This window comes from Benincasa hispida, chromosome 11 (genome assembly GCF_027475165.1).
Source record: "Benincasa hispida cultivar pf3 chromosome 11, pf3_genome.v1.1, whole genome shotgun sequence".
Classification (NCBI taxonomy): Eukaryota; Viridiplantae; Streptophyta; class Magnoliopsida; order Cucurbitales; family Cucurbitaceae; genus Benincasa; species Benincasa hispida.
Window position 1 is genome coordinate 628,947 of NC_143488.1, and position 21,030 is coordinate 649,976.

The following is a 21,030-nucleotide window of genomic DNA, read 5'->3' on the forward strand; positions in this document are numbered from 1 at the left end:
AAACTAAATTCCTCTCCTATATTTTTGCGTCGATTGGCTACTCCGAATGTTACATTTGGGCACATTTCTTAACAACACAATTTCCTTCTATCCTTGCTAATTCTTAACAAAGCCCTAATTTATTCTTCTATATAACAAAATTCTGCTCAAAGATGCCTTTCTAGTTTTCAAAATAGAATGTTCATCTCTTCTTTGTCAAAACAATTTGATATATCTATATGCGGTGGTCAAACTTTACGTTATTTATTAGAGACGATTGGTCATGGTTACACTCTTCGTTTTAGTTTGTTCCCACGGGTGTTATGTGAACATCCAACTACGATTGTGTGCCAATTTCAACTTTAACTCATGATATTCAGAGGAGTTGTTCCTTGCATTCTTTTAGTTTCTTTTTTTTCTTCTCTGTTATCTTTTTTTTTCTTTTCATATTGTATTGTTCTTAGAAATCCACCTTCGTTTTGGCTTGCTCCTACGGGTGTCATACGAACATCCAACTACGAGAGGCTTCTTTCACAACTAAACTCTTATCAGGTTGGAAACATTTTTTAGGTTTTTCCTTGCGTTGACATTGGAGTTTGGCATTTTTTTTTGGTTATGAACGCATTTTCTTATAGATCGCATATTCTTGATCTTATCTGCTCAGACCTTCCTCACCCTCAAATTTTTGCGTTGTTTAGATAGACTAGACAAACACTTAGAATAAAAATTTCAAAAAGAAGGTTTGAGCAGAACTTTGAAAGATAAAAGGTAAAGTACTACTAAACTAAGAATTAACTAAGTGTTGGTAAGAAATTACACAATATGAGAAATTTTTCTAAGTATAAACATATATTACATCATGACATCGCAATGAATAATGCAAAAGTAAAAGATCAGAACATCGCAAATATTAACAAAGGATGATAAAGAGAAAGGCACAAGCAAAAAGGAGTGAATATGTACTCATTTGTATTGAATATTAACAACTATACAAATAATTAAAAATTAACGCAATACAAAATTGTTGCCTATACAAAGAATCAAAGAATACCATTAACTTAGAAAAATAATGAATTGAATAAAAATATAGAATGTCCGTAAAAAAAAATGTAAAGATTATTGTTGAGGAGCAGAAGGGTCTGGAGGAGGATTTTGAGGTGGTACTGCAGGAGCTTCTTCAAAATTCAGTTGCTGCCTGAGATACGGAGGCATCATGGGACCATGAAGATAAGCTGTGAGAAAATTAAAGTATTCATGGTTGCGCTCCGCAATCTGTCTTTAGTTGCGATGGACTTTATAAATATTGTGCTGAATATTGATCAACGGCTCCCTTGACATAGCAGCACTGCGCTGTATATCATCAATTTGCTCCATTACCACATCAAACCTCTGGTTGAAGAAGGTTTGTTGTTGTACGAAGAGTTGTTGTTGTTGGGATAAGAGGGACCACATTTCAGCTAACTCTGCAACCAAGAAGGGGATGGAAGGTTGTGCCTGCGATGTCTCGCCAGCATCGTTTTAGGGTTGGGCAGAGGTACCTTCACCCAAATCGTGTGGGTCATTAATATGCAGCAATGGAATGGAAGGTTGCAGTGATGAAGTTGCAAGTGAGTAAATTGGCGGGTATGCGGTTGGAGAATTTGGAGTGAGAAGAATGTTGGTAAAATGCTCATGGAGCAGAGAAGAAGGTTGTGCAGGTGGGCTCAAAGGGTTTGAATGGCGGATTACTAAGGGTAAAGGGTCCAAAGGTTCTGGATCTTACGTTGTTTCTTCTTGGACTTTCCCTTTTCCCTTATCATCTTTGCGTTGTCTCTTTGGCCTGGGTTCTTGCGGCGCATTGAGATCGATTGCGGGTCTCTTTAAAGGTAACTCTGGATAATATGGGGAGTCTTTGAGGAGCAGCCTCAGGATTTTGATATTGATGAGGCCATGGACTTCTTCCATGGGTTCCTCCTCAATGCTTACGACCATTGACAGACACATACTTGAAACAGTCTATGGAAAGAAGTATTGTCCTCTAATGTGCCCCACAAAGCCTCGAATTTGACTTGCGATCAACCGGCCCATATCGATTGGAATGCCGCGCGCAATGCAGTAAGTGGCCATGACTCGATTCGTTGAAATGGTCTTCTCATGAGAAGTTGGGATCAGTCGCTTTTTAACCAAATAAACCCAAAGCCTTGCCTCCAGAAGCAGAGTTTTGGACGCCAGGGTCTTGATGCCTTTTAAAGAAATTAACCACTTCGTGCCCGGTTGCGTTAATACTCGTAGAACATCTTCCAACTATTGTTCCATGGGATCATCAATGATTTTGTTACCTGGTGCATCCGGGTTATCCTTCATTTGGTATAGTTCATTGATGTCTTTTGCGCTGAAAGGCACCACTTGCCCTTTTATGGTCACCACATCCTTGATGCCATGTAGCCGTCCATGGTAAAAGTCACACACTACCTTTGGAACAACAATGGCTGGGCACTGGAAAAATGTGTCCCAACCATGCTTCACGATCACGCTCGTGATGAGGTCAGGTAGTGGCGTTGGCGCAAGGTAAAAGCCCATCTCTATCAATAAGTCGTCATTTTCTTTCTTTTTGGATGGACGTGCCTTGGCCAACGCGGGTTTGCTGCTTTCTGCGACCGCTTTGCCCTTTTCTTTGGCCAACACAAGGCGTGATTGTTGCCTTTTTTTTCTTTCCCGTTCCTTGCGTTGTTCCTCATTCTCTCGCTCCACAAGGTTCTTGCCCTTCTTCTCTTGTAAGCGCCTCCTATTGGCTTCGCGCTTCTTCTTCTTCTTCTCTTCCAATCTCTTTTTCTCTTCTTCCTTCTTCTTTTTCTCTTCCTCTTCTTCTTCTCTTTTGTCTCTCTCAAACTCTTCTACAAACTGCTCAGAGGTCAGCAGCAGACGTTATTCCTCCTCGCACCTCCTTATCCCTTCAAGCCTTGAATCTCGTTATTATTGCGCATTTCCTTATCTTGCAGCCTTCTTTTGCGATTTCCTTCTATCATGATGAGCTTTGCGCGCTCCATTTTCTCATGTTTCTCTTCCTCCTCATTTCCTTTTCTTCTATTGCTTTGATCAAAATTGAAGGGTCAACGATAGACCCTTGCGGCGCATTCTCCTTGCGACGCCGCATCAGAAAGGTATCTTCTCCTTCTTCACCTTCGTCGGTCGCAACAATTTGCGTTGTTTCAGGTTGCGCCGATTCCATTAATTGCACTGTTTCCCCCTTTCCTCCCTTATAGAAGTTGATTCTCCATCATTTTCTGGACTCGCAGCCCTCTGCTTCTTTTCTTCTTCCTATTTTAGGCATCTTTCTTCACGTCGGCGCAATCTTCTTTCTTTCTTCTCTTTCTTCTTCCTTTCCTTCTTCTTTTCCTCATCTTCATCATCATCCTTCTTTTCTTTGTTCTTTTTTTCCTTGCGACGATGAGATGACTCAGCTTCTCCAACCTTCCTCCCTTTGCTTTTCTTATTCTTTTTTTCCTCTTCAACTACTTCCGGTTGCATCTCCACTGTAACCTCATCCATCGCAACTTCAGCCACCGCAATCTCCTCCACCATAACTTTGGAGGTTCTGTCATAGGTTTCTACGTTGGCAGTTACCTCAGGAGCCTCTAAGGCTAGAATGCCTCGTTCCATCTCTTCTTCGTTCACCACTGCCTCCGCCACCACCATTTCTTCAGCCACCGCCGCCTCTTCAGTCACCACCGCCATCACCTCCTCCATGGACAGTGGTTGATTTATAACCCATGCCTCGGGTAATCCTCATCCTTGCTCCAAATGACTCAGAATGTTGCCAAACACTTCCTTGTCATCACGCTTCTTCTTCTTGCTCTCGGTTGAGACAGTGGGGTTGGAACAGGGGTACTTTCAGTGCTTTTCCCCCCTCTTGAACAAAGGAGGCTGGACGGACAATGGGTTTCTCCGGGTTCTACCGGCGATCATCGAGACGGTATGGGGTTGGGCAGCAAGCCTGCGACTGGCAGCAAGGAATGTTGCCTCTCGCATGGCGATTTGGTCAGATGAAGGGGTTGATGGTGAGGTAGATTGGTTGGAAGCTTGGTCAGCCATGGATGATAAGCTCGGGAGAACTGGAAAATCGTTGGGGTGCTGGGGGAAGAAGAAAGCTCTGTATGCTGGTGCTAGGATTTTTCAGAGTGCAAATGAGGTAAAAATCTCACAAACGGGGAAGTGTTTCTATTTATAGGTTGAGTCGCAGTGGGCCAACGCGATTTTTGTGGTGACGGGCCTCGAGAAACTCAAAAGGCCCATCGTTCGAACTTCCCTCATTTATGAATTTTCAGAAAAACGTTCTTTCGTCTGCAGAATCATCATTGCTTTGGGATACGAAACGATTGGACTTCTCAAATGCAAAAAGAATTTTTCTTTAATATTTTATTCAAATGGACACAAGATAAGGATTAATGCAATGTGCTCACTAACGCAAAGGCATCTTCGCAGAGGACGGGCAACAACGCATAGACCCCCGCAACACACCCCTTAACTAACACATTTTTGGAGGATACCTCAACATAGTGCATTTAGCTAAAGACGGACAAAGGACATATACGCGCACAACACACCCCTCGGTTTCAACGCATTTGAGTTGGATGAACGAAAGCGCGTCTTGCTTGGTTTAAGATGCGTCCATTATCACCTTGCATAATAAATATTGATTGTTTCATTTTATTATTTTTTTCATCAACGCAAGTTGCTAAGACTTGCGGCAATAAATTTCTCTTTATTTCTCAATCATTCACCATTTAAAGACTAACACATTAATTATAAAAAAGTTCAAAGAATTAAAGACGGTATAAAAATAAATGCAAAGGAAATAAATGAAGAATTAAATTCATAAAGTCAAGATACAAATCAAATGCAGAAGTAAAGACAAAATTCAAGGATTCAATAAAACAGAAATTAAAGAAAGCATTAAACATAATAGTGAGATATGGACCGAAAGAATGCGTTTCTTCGAATGAGCGCAATCCACATCCCTGTAGGCGGTTCGGCTTGCCTGCTCAATGTCCTAGGAACATTGTTCCTTTCCATTGGATCCCAGGGCTTCTGAGTTGCTGGGCAACACTCTTGGTGCTCTATTTCTTAGCTCAGATGCCAGCTGGCCCACTTGGATCTCCAAGTTTTGAATTGAAGACGCCTGCGCTTGCATTACTGCATCATTTTTATCCATGTATTATTTCAGCAGGGCCTTCAATGAGCTTCCAGAGGTGTTTGATGATGAGGGTTGTTGGTTATGCAATTGCCTTGGTTGCCCATGGTTTGAGTTATAGTGAAAAAAGAGGATTTCCTCGACTGCCACTCTGATCGTTGATTGGCCCCCCTTGGTTAGGATTGTCTCCCCAACCGAAGTTAGGATGACTCCTCCAGCCAGGATTGAAAGTGTTGCTGAAGGGGTTGTTCTGGATGGCGCATACTTGCTGGAGATTCGATGGGCACATTTCTGCTACATGAGCCCCTCCATAATTAACGCAACTTATTGCGGCCACTTAAGCCTGTGCAGTAGGTTGCGCTGATTGTTGGGAGATGGCTCCTTGATTGATTGCCATCGATTGAAGGATCGAGATCACCATGACCATCTGAGCGGCCAACGTTGTCATTGTCTCCGTAGGGACAATGGTAGTTTCATTCTTTTTTCTTTCAGCGCTTCGGCCTCCATAGCCATCATCAATCCAGTCATCCATGTTCCGCGATATGCGATCAAGGATGACTTTAGCCTCAGTATACATTTTGTCCATAAACCTCCTGCCGCGGAGGCGTCAGCAACAGCCTGCGTCGATCTATTCAGGTCGTTATAAAAGGTCTCCATCAACATGCAATTGGGTATCCCAATATGCAGGCAGTTTTTCACCAATCTTCTAAATTGCTCCCAGGCGGTGCTCAGGGTCTCATTTTCCATTTGCTCAAAGTTCAAAACATCCTTTCGTTGCCTTGCGTTAATGGCCGGTGGGAAGAACTTCTTCACGAATTGCTCCACCAGTTAATCCCATGATGTGATCTCGTTCGGCTCCAGTGAGTGAGCCCACCTCTTGGCTTCGTCCTTTAAGGTGTAAGGGAACAGATACAGCCTAATACTCTTTGAGGTTACGCCAGGTAATGAGAAGTTGCCGCACATTTCGACAAAGCTGGTCAAGTGGGCATGCAGGTCTTCACTTTGCAGACCCCCAAATTGCCCTGCATTTTGGATCATTTGTAGCATGACCGACTTTATTTCGAACCTTGCGTTCTCTTTAACAGTAGGCCTCGAAATCCCAGGCGAAAAATCATACAGGTTGGGTGCCATAATTCCTCATGGGGATGTTGCGATCAGCAGCCAGGAAAACAGGATCCTGCATTGGCCTAACAACCTTTTGATTTAGTACTTGAACCGCATTGTTGTTATTATCTGCCATACTCGCTGCTTTCTTTCACCTTATCCGATTCTGACGTGTTCGTGCACGAAAGGTACACTCGATCTCAGGGTCAGCTTCGAATTCTGGTTCAACACCAGTACTCATAAACCGTCAAGCTGCTCTCCACGTTGAACAGCCAGTACAATGAGATATGTCCTGCAAATACCACAAACACACTCAAATAATAAACCGTTTACCAATCCCCGACAACGGTGCCATAAACTTGTAACGACTTAGATTATACAATGCAATGCATGTCCATGCCATAAACACTTGTTGTGACATAGATTCTATGCGATGATGATATGTGATACTACTTTTAGATATGCTTTATTAACAAATGTTCTTGTAGTATGCTGTATGTTGTCATAAGTTTCCTTACGTTGAAACCAAGTATAATTTCACCGCAAGTTTCTCGGTGTGATCTGAGGTCGAACACAGGGATTGTTTTAGGTTATTGCGTTATGCTTGTGATATATGCGACCAGGGCTTTTTCAATTTATAAAGGATTTGTGTATAGGGATGAACGTAATGAACACAAGGTTGCTTCCATCTCTGGAAGTACTACTTGCTTTAGTTAATGCATTATTCTAACCTTCTCTCAACAGATCAAAATGACATCTTCACTTCTGCTCTCATAGGTGAAGATGTTGTATAGCATGCCTTAGCTAAATGCATTTATCCCTTTAGCACAGATTAAGTTACTCGTTTAATCCATATTAATTACCAAGGTATTAAGAAAACTTCATGGAGAAATCGATTAATGGAGGAACGGAAATAGACAGGAAAGTGGTAATGAAAGTGATCGAGACATTTAATAAACTATTAAGCGTCTGATACATGATTTGTGAATGAAGAGATTAAGAAGATGGAATACACTTGATGAAATAGAGTTAGAAACAAATATAAACAAGTGCCAACGTCTTAGCGCCAATCTGGATGGAGATTTGCTTACCGGTGTGGATAAAGTGAACGAATGGATGAGCTTCCATCTCAGGCTTGCTCAACCGGTAGCAGGGATCTAAGCACAGAGCTTCACGACAGGGATATGGCAGATTCGCACTGATACTTACCTCTCGGCCTTGTCTCTTCTCTCCCCGGATTTCTTCCGTTCAGTACTCAGCTTAGCCTTTTCTCTCAATAATCTAGCAGCAATTAGCCCTCGTATCAATTATACCCGTATCAAGTATATCTTTTCTGAAATCTATGGGGGGTATTTATAGGTGAAAAGCTTTGACTCTTGGCTATAGACCCCACTTCTTGTTATGGAAATTCCGAAGATGGAGAAATAAATATTCCTTTTGTTATGCAATCAGACCATCAAATATGTACAATGGTTAATTGTACACGTGTCACAATCCTCCGCATTTACGTTGCTCAGTTGCATCTTTCGATTGGTTGCTCGCATGCGGTGTTGTTTTTATTACCGCATGCGGTTGAAATTCAGCTCTGAATCGACTGTCGCATTGCACCGTCATTGCGTTAATCGTCTCTTCATCGTTGATTGACGGGCACAATGTAACAGAGATGCGTTGTTCAGTTTCTCGTTGAGTCTTGATCGCAAGTGATGACTTGGTTTCCTACAAAACAGAGTAAAAATATCTACTTCTACCATCTTAATGATGCTAGTGGGTGTAATTGCGATAATTCATAATTATTGTATTTCAGAGCTAATTTTCATACAATCGACGCATATTCCTTCTCTTTTGGCTGCAATATCTAGACAAGGCAGCATAAATAACTTGTATTTCTACAAGTTATCAAAGAGAATCATTGAAAATAAGGAAGGCCAAATTCCAAGTTGTTCAAGAATAATGGTGTTGAGTTTGTCGATCAAACTCAACCGTAAATTGATACTTTGTTCGAAAAATCCAAAAATCTAGATTTGATTTTCGATCCCAGAGAGGGAAGAGATCTTCATAAAGTGGGCGAACATTTCCATTTTATTAGATTTCTAAATTAGGGGTTGTAGCAGCATGTATAAGAGTTGAAATGGGGTAGAACCCTCCATAGCATCAAGTAACCAGACATGAAGACACAATTCGAAAGAATTAAGGGAGGGTTGTTTCATTTTTGTATTGCAAAGCTACTTTTTTATCCATTTCGTAAGAACCGCAAACTTTTTGGTACATTAAAGGTGTTGTTCCCCACCCTAGAGCCACTCTATTTCGAATTCTAGGAATTTGTGGATAGTTAGAATATATTCGAAGACGGGGTCGACTGATCCATTTTAAATTTAAAATCATTTTTTATGGTCCTTTCCTACCCTGATACAGTGGTTCACAGCCACGTGCTCTAATCCTATGAGCTCGTTTTCTTTCTATCTAGAATATTGTGCCTTTCTACTAAGACGAGAGCAGTAAAGAAAATTGAAATAGATGTGCTTTTGATTAATTCAATATTGATCAGCCTAGAAAAGAGAATTGAAGGTTTCAGATTTAATACCGATATTTTAAACAAATCCAATAAATATAAGCATAGTGTTTGGTGAGATAGTTATAGTATTTGGATGAATTTAATTAGTAGATTGCATATCACGTATATACCTTTCTCCACTAAGAAATTATCCCTTTTATTTGATTTGACTGACGTGGATAACAAATAATTATTCTAATTAATCCAGAGAACATTTCGATTAGTAATGAGAAAGAAATACCATTCCAGCAATATTCCCAAAGGAGTTGAGTTTGCCTTGGTATCATGTTCATACGGTTGTATTGAATGATCTGGTCGGTTGCTTCCTACATTCATGGTGATATAGAATAACATATAAGTTATCATGCTTGCATATGTATCGAATTAAAGATTGAGAGTAATCACATATATCGTATAGAAACACCAAATAATTTTCAAGACGCAAGTTATTCCATGTTCAAAATGCGAATCATAGTATTCATTCTGATGAAATGAGCTGCTCAATATCGTAGCGGATCCACCCTATTACATAGGAGAGACTCGTATACGGAACATCTCAAAAATAATATCAGAAGCGGGCGGGAAAAGTAACTAATTTCCTAAATCTATGGAGTTTTCCCAAAAATTGGGACAATAACTTAAGGAAAGGATTGATTTGAGGATGCAACATTAGCATATTGACTCACCTTCTTCCTTTCGAGCACAGGTTTGGGTTCACCCTCAATGGAAAAATAGAACGGGTGATATAACGCATGGTCTTCCAAAAGTAGAACAAATATTTGAAGTGCGTTTGATCCTTATGGATTAACTGGAATGATACAAGTTGTAAATCATGCATGGAGTGTCGTTGTCTTGTGTTTCTAATAAGTTGTTTAATAGTTGGCATGAAATTCATCTCTTCTTTTCTTGTGAAAGAGAGAACAAACATTAAGCAATTCCACTAACTTTTTTGATAAATAAAAAAAATTATTATTTAAATTATGAATAAGCTTACTTATCTTATAGTTTATGTGCTTTGTCTATTTTTGGTTTTAGAATCCCATTACAGTTTTTCATTTAAGTATCTTATATGAGATAATCGTCACATGACTATTGAGAACGGATCAAATCAGATGGTTCTATTTCTCAATCTTTATGCACGTGTGTGTTTGTTTTTTTGTGATTACATTTCCACGAACCAGTTTGAATTTCATATTTCCGTATGTGTGTTTGTTTTTTTGTGATTACATTTCCACGAACCATACTAATTAAGCAACAAAATTTCCCTTATATAATTATAATATAGATAGTAGATATGTTATCTTGTTTAAAAATTATAAAACGTTTATTTACTAATTTAAATTTATTTTTTTATTTTTTTGTTTTTATAATATTTTCCAAAATATTCATAAGAATAAAAATTTTATCGATATTTCCATAAATTTTTTTATAAAATTAATATTTCCACATTTTCGTTGACATCGATTTTAACCTTGATTTAGGGATCGGTAAATTCGAATATTTTGGAAATGTTTGAATGATCAAGGGTGGGGTAGGAGCCCACGGGAAGGTGATTTTAATGATAACCACGTGGAAGGCAGTAATTAAGCGTGGAGGTGGGACCCACTAGGTCTGAGGTTAAGACAGAACACAAGAGAGATAAAGAGAGAATGAGTTAAAAGCAAAATAAAAAGTTTTTATTTTCCTTTTTGTATTTATTATTATTTTCAAAAAAGTGGGGGAGTGGAAGAGTAGAATTATTGGGTTTGGTCTAAAACTTATTAGCTTATTTATTGCCAATTGCTCCTATCTTCTATTGTATAAAGCTTTCTGTCCATTTTTCCCCAGCCAATTCCACTTTCTCTCTTCTTTTTCATTTATCCTCTCTCTCTTTCTTCTAAATTTAAGCATAATACCTCCATTGGATTTTTGTAGTTTAAATGCTAAATAAATATAAGTAAAGAAAAAATATACACTTTATGGTCTCAGTTTTGACTACGATTTTCCTTTTTGTCATAAGTTTATGTAAGATTTGAGAAAGATTTCGTAAGAACAATAGTCGATCTAGATCTTTGCCTTGTTGGTATTCCATCGAGAAAGAAAAAAATCAATAGTTTCTTGGTCTCGATATCGATCTTTAGCCGAGATGTACCAGGATGGATGAACTATTAAAATAATTGACAAAAAATGGTGCTATTTGTGAATTAAAAACTTTGAGTGTTATTTTTGACAATTTTTTTTCGCTTCATTCAACCATTAGCATTGTGCATTATATATCGATATTTAATACACATTTGTTTTGTCGTTCATATTTGGTTTAATTAAAAATAAAACCTAAGTCTTTCAATTCTTCCAAGTTGTACCTTCATAAAAATTCTTGATAGATTAATGAACTTTAAGAATAGTTGTGCGCAAGCTAGTTAGACACTAGGCAAAAAGTATATATATATATATATATATATATATATATATATATATATATTTTAAAGAAAACATGAAGGTCAGGGCAGTTAAATGATAAAACTACAATCCATGTTCCATCCATCTGTGAGATGGAAACCTACCCTGCATAAAACACAGCAGAAAAAATGGATTTAAACAGAAGGTGTACAGCTCTTAGCTCTAGGATCATCACTTTCAAGTGCAACTCCATTGGGGTCTTCTCTAAGTAAGAGGGCAAGAACATTGAGTGAAGTCCATGACTTAATCACATGGCTACTAGAATCACCCAATGTAATAGCAAGTACAGCATCAAACCCACCTGCCCCTGGCACTCAGCCAACAAAACTCCTTCTGTTTCCATGGTTGCATTCAAAAGCTCAGTTTGCGACTTTGGTTCAATCTGCATATACCCAACAATTGAATCTAGTATTCCTTTAATTTGTACTATTTGAACCGAAATGTTTTGATACGTTGAGAGTACGAAGTCCTATTTGTTGCTTTGAAGACTCTCCATCTATGAAGAGTAATGGAGATAAAATGTTTTTCTGGAAAAAGAAAGTGAAAGGGACTTACTGGAACACCTGCAGCTTTCCCCATTTGCTTCATACAATTTCGTATTTTGAGCATGGCATCTCTTGCTCCTAACAATGATTTAACAATTGGTTGTTGGCTTGGTTCAGTGGCTTGTTCTATCCACTACATATATCAAGTTTTAACATTTTAAGGCCAATCAACAGAATCATGGATAAAAGTAGTAAATTCGTATACACAGACAAAAACAATACAAAAACAAACAACCTTCTATCGTCCAGGAGGTAGGAGTTCTTATTTGTCCCATAGAGTTTGTGGACACCACAAATAAAAAAATATTAATTTTATATCTCGTTAACTTGTGGGTCGAGTAGTTTACAACTACTTAGACTGTTGGATTATTTACTTTGTGAAGGCCCAAGGCCCATTAGGGCTAAATCAAACTTTTTTTAAATAATCTTGCGGCCACCAGTTTTATGATGGTATTACGCAAACCGAGATATTAAAACATCAGAAGAAAATTAGAGTTTTTGACCTTCCGACCAGTAGCATTTTTCAGCCATTTGGGGATCGATCCGTGGTCCCATGGAGCTGAATTTTGAAAACGTGTACGTGAGTCTTCATTCTGGATGGTGGAGATTTGTTTGGAGCTACCTACAGTCAGATACCGTAGATAATAGGTTACCACTTCAAGTGAGACGTTTCTAATTTTATTCTTCTCAATTTGTTACCGTTTGTTGTCAAGATTGCTAATCTTGAGATATTTATTGTGTATGCCTCTAGTTGTGATTAGGGAGAACTCATTGTAACCCATTATTGATTATAGTGAAGATTTTGACTTCGTCGGTAGTTTTTTATTCCTCACATTGAGGGAGGTTTTCCACACGAAAATTGCTTGTGTTATTATTATTGTTGGTAGTTATTTTTATTCTATTAGATTTACACAAGAATGAGATAATTGATCCGAAAATATAGTGTTTATCCCAACAAAGTGATATCAGAGGCAGGTTGAGTTAATTGGGTTTGCCTTGTGTTGAATATGTATACTAGTTCGACTAAGATGGTTACCCTTAATAGGTCAAATTATTAAGTTTGGAAAAGAAAGATGGAAGATATTTTATATGTAAATGATTTGCATCTTCGAGTTTTTTCTGAGCCCAATGATAAACTGATAAAGAATGGGAATTATGTCATAGAAAAATGTGTGGGATTATGAGACTATGGGTAGAAGATAATTTTCTAAACCATATTGGTGAAGAAACTCATGCACGAACTATGTGGAACAAGCTTGAGTCGCTATGTGCCCCTAAAACCGATAATAATAAAATGTTTATGATCAAACAAATGATGGCGTTGAAGTATCAAGATGGAACACCCATGTTAGATCACGTGAATACATTCCAAGGGATCATTAATCAGTCATCTAGGATGAATATCAAGTTTGAGGATGAGATACATGGGTTATGGATCCTTGGTACATTGTTGGGCTCGTGGGAGACATTTAAAACTTCCTTATCGAACTCAGCCCCAATTAGTGTACTAAGTATGGACTTCGTAAAAAGTAGCATATTGAACGAGGAGATGAGAAGAAATTCACAAGGCTCTTCTTTACAATAAAATGTTCTTGTTACTGAAAGAAGGGGGAGGAGTAAGAGTAAAGGTCCGACGGAGAAAGACAGGAGCAAAAGTAAGAGTGGTCAGTTTGCAAATGTTGGGTGTCATTATTGTCATGTGAAAGGGCATATAAAGAAGCATTGTCGAAAATTTAAAAGGGATAATAAAAATGATAAAGGCAAAGAAAAGAAGAATGATGATGACAATAATGCAAACACAATTATTGTAGCCACTGAAGATTTTTACATCTTATTCGACGGTGATGCTATAAATCTTGCTATACAATAGAGCAGTTGGATGATTGACAGTGGTGCCTCAGTTCATGCTACATCAAAGAGAGATTTCTTTGTATCCTATACATCTGGTGATTTCGGCAGTGTTAGGATGGGAAATGATAAATCAACAAAAGTAGTTGGCATCGAAGATGTACACTTGGAAAACAAGAATGGTTCTAAGCTGATTTTGAAGAATATGAGGCACATTCCTGATATTCACATGAACTTGATTTCTATAGGTAAGCTTGATAATGAAGGTTACTGCAATACCTTTTATGATGGTAAATGGAAGCTCACTAAAGGCTCTATGGTGGTATCTTTATTTGACCATATTCTATTCGAAACTTCTGATCCCAAAGGAACACATGGTATGAGGTTCAAAATATGTACAACTGTATTCAATGCTTCATCCCAGAATGATTGTGATAACTGTGACTCTAATAGCAAGCATCTCATTCTCTCAACTAGTGTTCTGTTCATTCTACCTACGTGTCTTTGGCTGTAAAGCTTTTGTTCATGTTCCTAAAGATGAAAGATCGAAACTTGATGAAAAGACTAGACCATGTGTATTTCTTGGCTATGGACAAGATGAGTTTGGTTATAGATTGTATGATCCAGTACAGAAAAAGCTCATAAGAAGTCCAGATGTTGTGTTTGTTGAAGACCAAACGACACTAGATATTGAGAAGACAAATAAAACAGAGTCTGAGCACAGTGATGATCTGATTGATTTAGTTCAGTTTCTTTGACACCGCCTTTTATACAGATAGAAAATGAGGTCCATAATGATCAATTTATTGATACAGATGAGAGTTCTAAACAGGTTGAGGCAGATAACAGTGTTGAGGAATAGTTGTTAGAAACAGAAGTTCCTACAGATGTTTCACTCAGAAGATCTGTCAAAGATCAACGTCCATTAACAAGATATTCAGCTAATGAATATTTATTATCGACTGATGGGGAAGAGCTTGGGAGTTATGAAGAGGCCATAGAAGATGAGCATAAAAGAGAGTGGATTGATGCCATGAAAGATGAGATGAAGTCTTTACATAAAAAACCACACTTTTGAGCTTGTGAAATTGCCTAAAGGAAAATCTGCACTGAAAAATAAGTGGGTTTGTAGAGTGAAACAGGAAGAACATACCTCAAATCCGTGTTACAAAGCGAGATTGGTTGTCAAAGGGTTCAGTAAGAAGAAAGGTGTCGACTTTGATGAAATTTTTGCTCCAGTTGTTAAGATGTCTTATATACGTGTAGTTCTGGATCTGATAATTAGTCTTGACTTAGAGGTTGAGCAGATAAATGCTAAGACTGCATTTCTTCATGAGACTTAAATAAAGAAATCTACATGGAACAACCAGATGGTTTAGCAGAAAGACAAAGAGCATCTGGTGTGTAAATTGAAGAAAAGCCTTTATGGGTTGAAACAGACACCGAAGTAGTGGTACAAGAAGTTTGAGTCAATTATGGGGGAATAAGGCTACAAAAAGACTACTTATAATCATTGTGTTTTTGTCCAAAAATTTTCTGATGATGATTTTTTTGTATTATTGCTTTATATTGATGACATTTTGATTGTTGGCAGGAATGTATCAAAAATTGACAGGTTGAAAAAAAAATTGAGCAAATCCTTTGCCATGAAGGATTTGGGGTCAACAAAGAAAATTCTTGGAATTTGAATAATTCGAGATAAAGCTTCCAAGAAATTGTATATGTCACAGGAGCAATACTTGGAGAAGGTGCTTGAACGTTTCAACATGAGTAAAGCGAAATCGATAGTTTTCCTTTATCCAGTCACTTTAAACCGAGTAGCAAACAGAGTCCTTCTACAAATAAAGATAAGGAAGATATGAGCAAGATCCCTTATGCTTCAGTAGTTGGGAGCTTGATGTATGTCATGGTATGTACTAGACCTGATATTGTTCACGTTGTTGGTGTTGTTAACCGTTTTATGTCCAATCTAAGAAAACAACATTGGGAGGCAGTCAAGTGTATTATGAGATATTTGAGAGGCACTTCCAGTTTGAAGCTCACATTTGAAGGTGGAAAGCAAGTACTTGTTGGGTACACTGATTTAGATATGGTAGGAGATCTAAACAATAGAAAGTCTACTTCTTGTTACCTAATGACATTTGTAGGTGGTGCAGTGTCTTGGCAGTCAATGTTGCAGAAGTGTGTTGTACTTTTTAAAACTGAAGCAGAGTATATTGCAGCAGCAACAGAGGCTTGTAAAGTGATGTTGTGGATGAAGTGCTTTATTCAGGAGCTTGGCTTCAAGCAACAAAGATATGTGATATACAACGATAATCAGAGTGTTATTCATCTTGGTAAGAATGCTACATTTCATTCCAGAACAAAGCATATAGATGTGAGGTATCACTGGATGAGAGATGCTTTGAATGATGAATTGTTTGAGCTTGAGAAGATATATGTTGATCATAATGGATCCGATATGTTGACGAAGAATCTACCGAGAGAGAAGCTAGAGTTTTGTCATTCTGTCGCAGGAATGACAAGTTCCTTCACAAAGTGAAATAAGGGGAGTTTTGTTGGGTTATTTACTTTGTGAAGGCCCAAGGCCCATTAGGGCTAAATTATTATTATTATTATTTTTGGAAAAAAAAACCTTGCATCCCCTGGTTTTGTGATGGTATTACGCAAACCAAGAGATTAAAACCGCAAAAGAAAATTAGAGTTTTTGGCATTTCGACCAGCAGTGTTTTTCAGCCATTTGGGGATCGATCTGTGGTCCAATCGAGCTGAAATTTTGACAGTGTGTTCTTGACATGAGAGACTTCAATTTGGACGGTGGAGGTTTTGTTTAGAGCTACCTACGGTTAGATACCATGGGTAATTGATTGCTACTTCAAGTGAGACGTTTCTAATTTTATTCTTCTCAATTTGTTGCTGTTTGTTGCCAAGATTGTTAATCTTGAGATATTTGCTGTGTATGCCTCTAGTTGTGATTAAGGAAAACCCATTGTAACCCAGTATTGATTATAGTGGAGATGTTGACTTCGATCCGTAGTTTTTTACTCCTCACATTAATGAGGTTTTTCCACGTTAAAATTGCTTGTGTTATTATTATTGTTGCTAGTTAATTAGCAACACAGATTTCACAACTTCTTAGAGTTCACGACTCCACTCTTTGCCCCAAATGCCCCTTCAAATTTTATCTTACTTCATTGCATCAACGGAAGCTATTCTATAAGCATCCTTAAAATGATTTAGGGGAGATTGAGAAGTACTTTCTTTGATCGAAGTGTACTACATTTACTTATGATGCATTTATACACATTCCATTGTTCTACTGCAAGTTTTCTTAGTAAATTTAGTAGCTTTTTGAGAGCGAGATTTGCTTCCGACAACTTACTCCATGTTTCTTGAGATTTCAGAGGGTCAAGCGTTTGCCACTTTTTAACAGCACCTACCATAGATGGTGTGGATGATCCTCCTGCTCCTGGTTCCCCTAATAACTGATCCAAAGAAAAGAAAAAAAAGGAACATAGAAGAAAGATAGTCTCAGAGGATAGGTATCCATTAAATATCTTTAGAACAACCTGCATAATATAAAGAAAGTTTTGCTCACAAGATTCATTAATGGAGGCAAGGAAAACTCAGTCCTCTCATGGTCCCACTTTCCTTTTAAGATATCCACAACGACCTCTTCTAGTGGTCCTTGAACTGCTGCCTGCAATTATACAAAAGATAAAAGAGACAATACAAGTTCAGGAAGACATTCACGATGTTTGAAATTCTCATAAGCAGAAGATGTGTACTGCAATTTCAAAATAGGAGAAAACTCATAGTGAGATGCTCATGAGAAATTTAAGAATGAAAGAACAACAAAGCCCAATATAATATTTCCCTTCTAAATTTGATTTTATATTCGTTGAAAGAGTCTCCCTACATTCCCACTCTTTCATTTAACAATGTACACTGAGAAGTACTATACTCAATATTAAAAACCCAATAATTAAGATTAGCCCTTCGAGCACAAACGGTTGAAGTTGTCTCTGTATGGCAATCACTGAGAAAAGAGGGATGACTTCCAAAGAAATACCATAATTGTTTCAAAATGATCTAAGTTATTAACATATATCTAATACTCTAAAGCCATCGGAGTTGGTGAGTCGGGATGTGGAGTCGCGAACTCCACGACTAAAAAAGATCAATTTTATGCTTTATTAACTCTTTACACTATGAGCCTCAGAACTTGCCAACTCCTTAAACTTTACATCACAACTCCTCAGATTTCACCGCTCCACTTCTTGCCCCCAACACCTCCACAGAGTTAAATTTGAACAGCAAAAGAAACCACATTCCAAACTTGTCATCACCAAGACGTTAGCTACTTGGCCCAAATAAAAACGAGCAAAAAGCTCAGAGACTAAAAAGGCTCTAACTTCATTCCATAGAAAACATAAATTAGGGTCAGCCAATGCTGCCACTATCATAGCATTACTGGTGCTTTATGCGAAGCACCATTGTCTTATAAAGCATCCTGCAACCAAACATCAAGTGCTCAGAACATTGAAACAAAGGTTCATGGAGTTTCTTGAACTGGAAAATATATTGGTGCACAAATAATAGAATCCGTTGATTCAAGTCTTTCTCAGTTTGATGGTGCAGTTTGTGGGCAGGCTGACGAGCAATTAAGAATATAGAATAAAGAGAAAAGGAGGAAGGAAAGCTAAATAATGGGTTGTAGATCGGTGAATTACCTGAGCAGTGGCCAGAACATCAGGTGAGAAACGAACATAGCGTTGGCTGCCATAGACAGCAGAACTGACATCAAATCCACTTCCAACTTTTCCCTGTGCAATGCAGTGAGCAGTTTGGGCAATTGCATGCACCATATCAAGATCCCTAATATAATTTTCTTTCTCTTGACCTCTTGATGAGGAAAGATTTACAACTCCAAGATAATTAAGTAGGGTAGCAACAACGGCAGTTGTCATTGCAGCAGAAGATCCTAATCCTGTCTTTGCAACTTCAGGCTTGCAATTTTCACTATTTGATTGTTCAGCATTAAAGGTAATTGATGCAAATGGTGGAAAAGAAACCAGTGATTCTGGTGTCAAAGGAAGTCCACGTGCTTCAATCTATGAAATGGAAACAACTCATTAACATCCATACGATAAACAGTGATTCCATCATAAAAATGAAAGCTCAGTGTCCTAGAAACACATTTTGAAGAAAATAATAAATTGTTGTTCATGGGGAAAAACGGTATTCATTGACTTCATCAGTTAGTGTTAGTTTTACTTAAATGTTTACATATCTTAGAGAGCGGAGAGAATTACAAACAAAGAATAAAAGAATGCGAGATATCATTGTTTATTAATATATATGAAAAAGATACCATATAGGCTAACATCTAAGCTCTATCAAGCACCTGATTCCGATAAGAGTAGAAATCATTACATCCTAAGATTGTGATATCGAGATCTGAAAAGCTAACTCATTTTAAAAATTAGCGACTAAATTTGCAGTATTAATGGTTTTAAGTGACTGAAGAAAATCATACTGGTTTTACCTTGTAGTAGCAACCTGTGTGCAGTGAATCTTTCTTGTTCTTGTCAAATATTCCATGTGCAGCAGCTAAGGAATACTACACAACATGTTCTATAGAAGGGTTCCTTGACTCACTGAAATTATTGACAGTTACAATACCTTTATTAACCTTTATATCATTCATTTCTCTAATTGTCCTTTATTATAATTGTTGATTAAAAGAACAACTCACATTTACTTCTTGAATTAAGATTAAGTTGCATGCATCCTATAGCATATTGCTAACTAAATATTTGATTAAAGACTAGCAGGATAGATGGGACATGGAGCAGGTGGCTTGAAGGCAAGTGAAAAGAAACTGACCTCAAGGAGACGCGCGGAATCATAAAGTTCTCAGGCGATAGTTAATACAGATTTTCTCGAGAGAGCTGTGGTGAGGTCAACTTCACATCTACCAATGCCTGAGGAATAAAATAGACTGTTGTAACATAATGCGATGTGATGATACTCAAGCATGATGATAACCAAATAATTGGTTTAGGGTCAATGGTGCAAAAGTAGAGCCAGTAAAAGCAGTTTTAGATTTTTACTTCAAGAAATCGTGTACATGCTGCATCTCTGAATTTATACATTCAGTGAAGCAAGAACCTTCACAACCAACAACAAGATAGATGCTAAAATATAAAGAAATCGTATATCATAGCAAAGGCAATCAGAATAGCAAAAGATGAATTCAAACACCTTGCTATACTATCAACGAATACCAGGTACAATCATGAAGGAACGTATAACATACCCCATCCCCACTTTCTGGCTCAGTTTGCTGGTGAAATGGTTTCACAATTGCATAAGACCGAGCATTTGAACTGAGTACCAAACCAGCATTTGGCCTCTCCAAAATCAGGTGTCCTCCTGTCAATAATACTTTCCCAGGAGCTGAAGCAACTCTGCAGAAGCATCAAAATTAGAATTGACTTCGCTGTCATGTGTCTAGAGACATCTAAATTTGCTGTAAGTAGTGATGAACTTAATTCATAGTTTTACTGTCGTTATTTATGTTTCAGCTCAGTGTTTCTTTCCATTGTTTTTTTCGGAACTCAACGACACAATTGTACAACCTATAGAATAGAACCTGTTCAAGTAAGGTCGTAGTTTCTTCCCCATGGTTTAAAATGCTTCGATTTTAACATTTTTTTTCAACTGTGCCTGGTTAGCCACCAGATTCACCGTCGTCTGTGAACCCACACCTATACAAATAAAATTTATATACACCAAACTAACCCCTTATACTAATTAGTAGTACAAGTAGCAAGTCCGGGGTTGAACCATAGAAGCCGAATATGGATTTCTCAAAGACAGTAACTTGTAGGAAGTAACCAAAAGGGGGGAATTTTTGTGAGAAATTCTGAAATAAATTGCTAGAGAATAAAAAATGCGCAACGTAAATAAATGCAAAAAACGAATGCAAAAATTTATTAATCGAACAAATACTTAGCTTGAGTAATTACAGTTTAGTTCATTCCTCATCAATTCTATCACAGACTAATCAAAAGATGCATGAGAATATTCTAATTAAAACTTAGCCCACTCGATTAGAATCCTACTTGATAGTCCATAAAATCAAGTTAATTAACAGAAAAACGAGAATCCTTAACCAATCAATCAATCAACAGGCATTAAGATTCAAGGCAAAGCTAAGCCAATTAATTGATTTTCATCGTCTAACCAATTAATTGAGCGAGATTCATCTATGTTAGAAAGTAAATGCTTGCAAATTGGAATCCCAAATTAATACAACAAACTTACTTAACTCATGCTTCTAGGTGACGACTACCTAACGATTACAAATTAGGGCCAATCAAAGCATT

The 21,030-nt window shown here is 37.7% G+C and overlaps 1 pseudogene across 1 annotated transcript; it reads right to left on the reverse strand.

Moving 5' to 3' along the window:
- Window positions 1-11,377: 11,377 nt before the first annotated feature.
- On the reverse strand, window positions 11,378-20,326 carry LOC120081060 (phosphomevalonate kinase, peroxisomal-like; annotated as a pseudogene). Its single transcript, XR_016524313.1, has 10 exons — window positions 20,295-20,326; window positions 19,959-20,109; window positions 19,526-19,623; window positions 19,199-19,296; window positions 19,044-19,108; window positions 18,370-18,750; window positions 17,235-17,336; window positions 16,894-17,121; window positions 11,799-11,921; window positions 11,378-11,625 (listed from the first exon to the last, which is right to left on the reverse strand). The product of XR_016524313.1 is annotated as a phosphomevalonate kinase, peroxisomal-like (transcript).
- Between the last annotated feature and the right edge of the window lie 704 nt (window positions 20,327-21,030).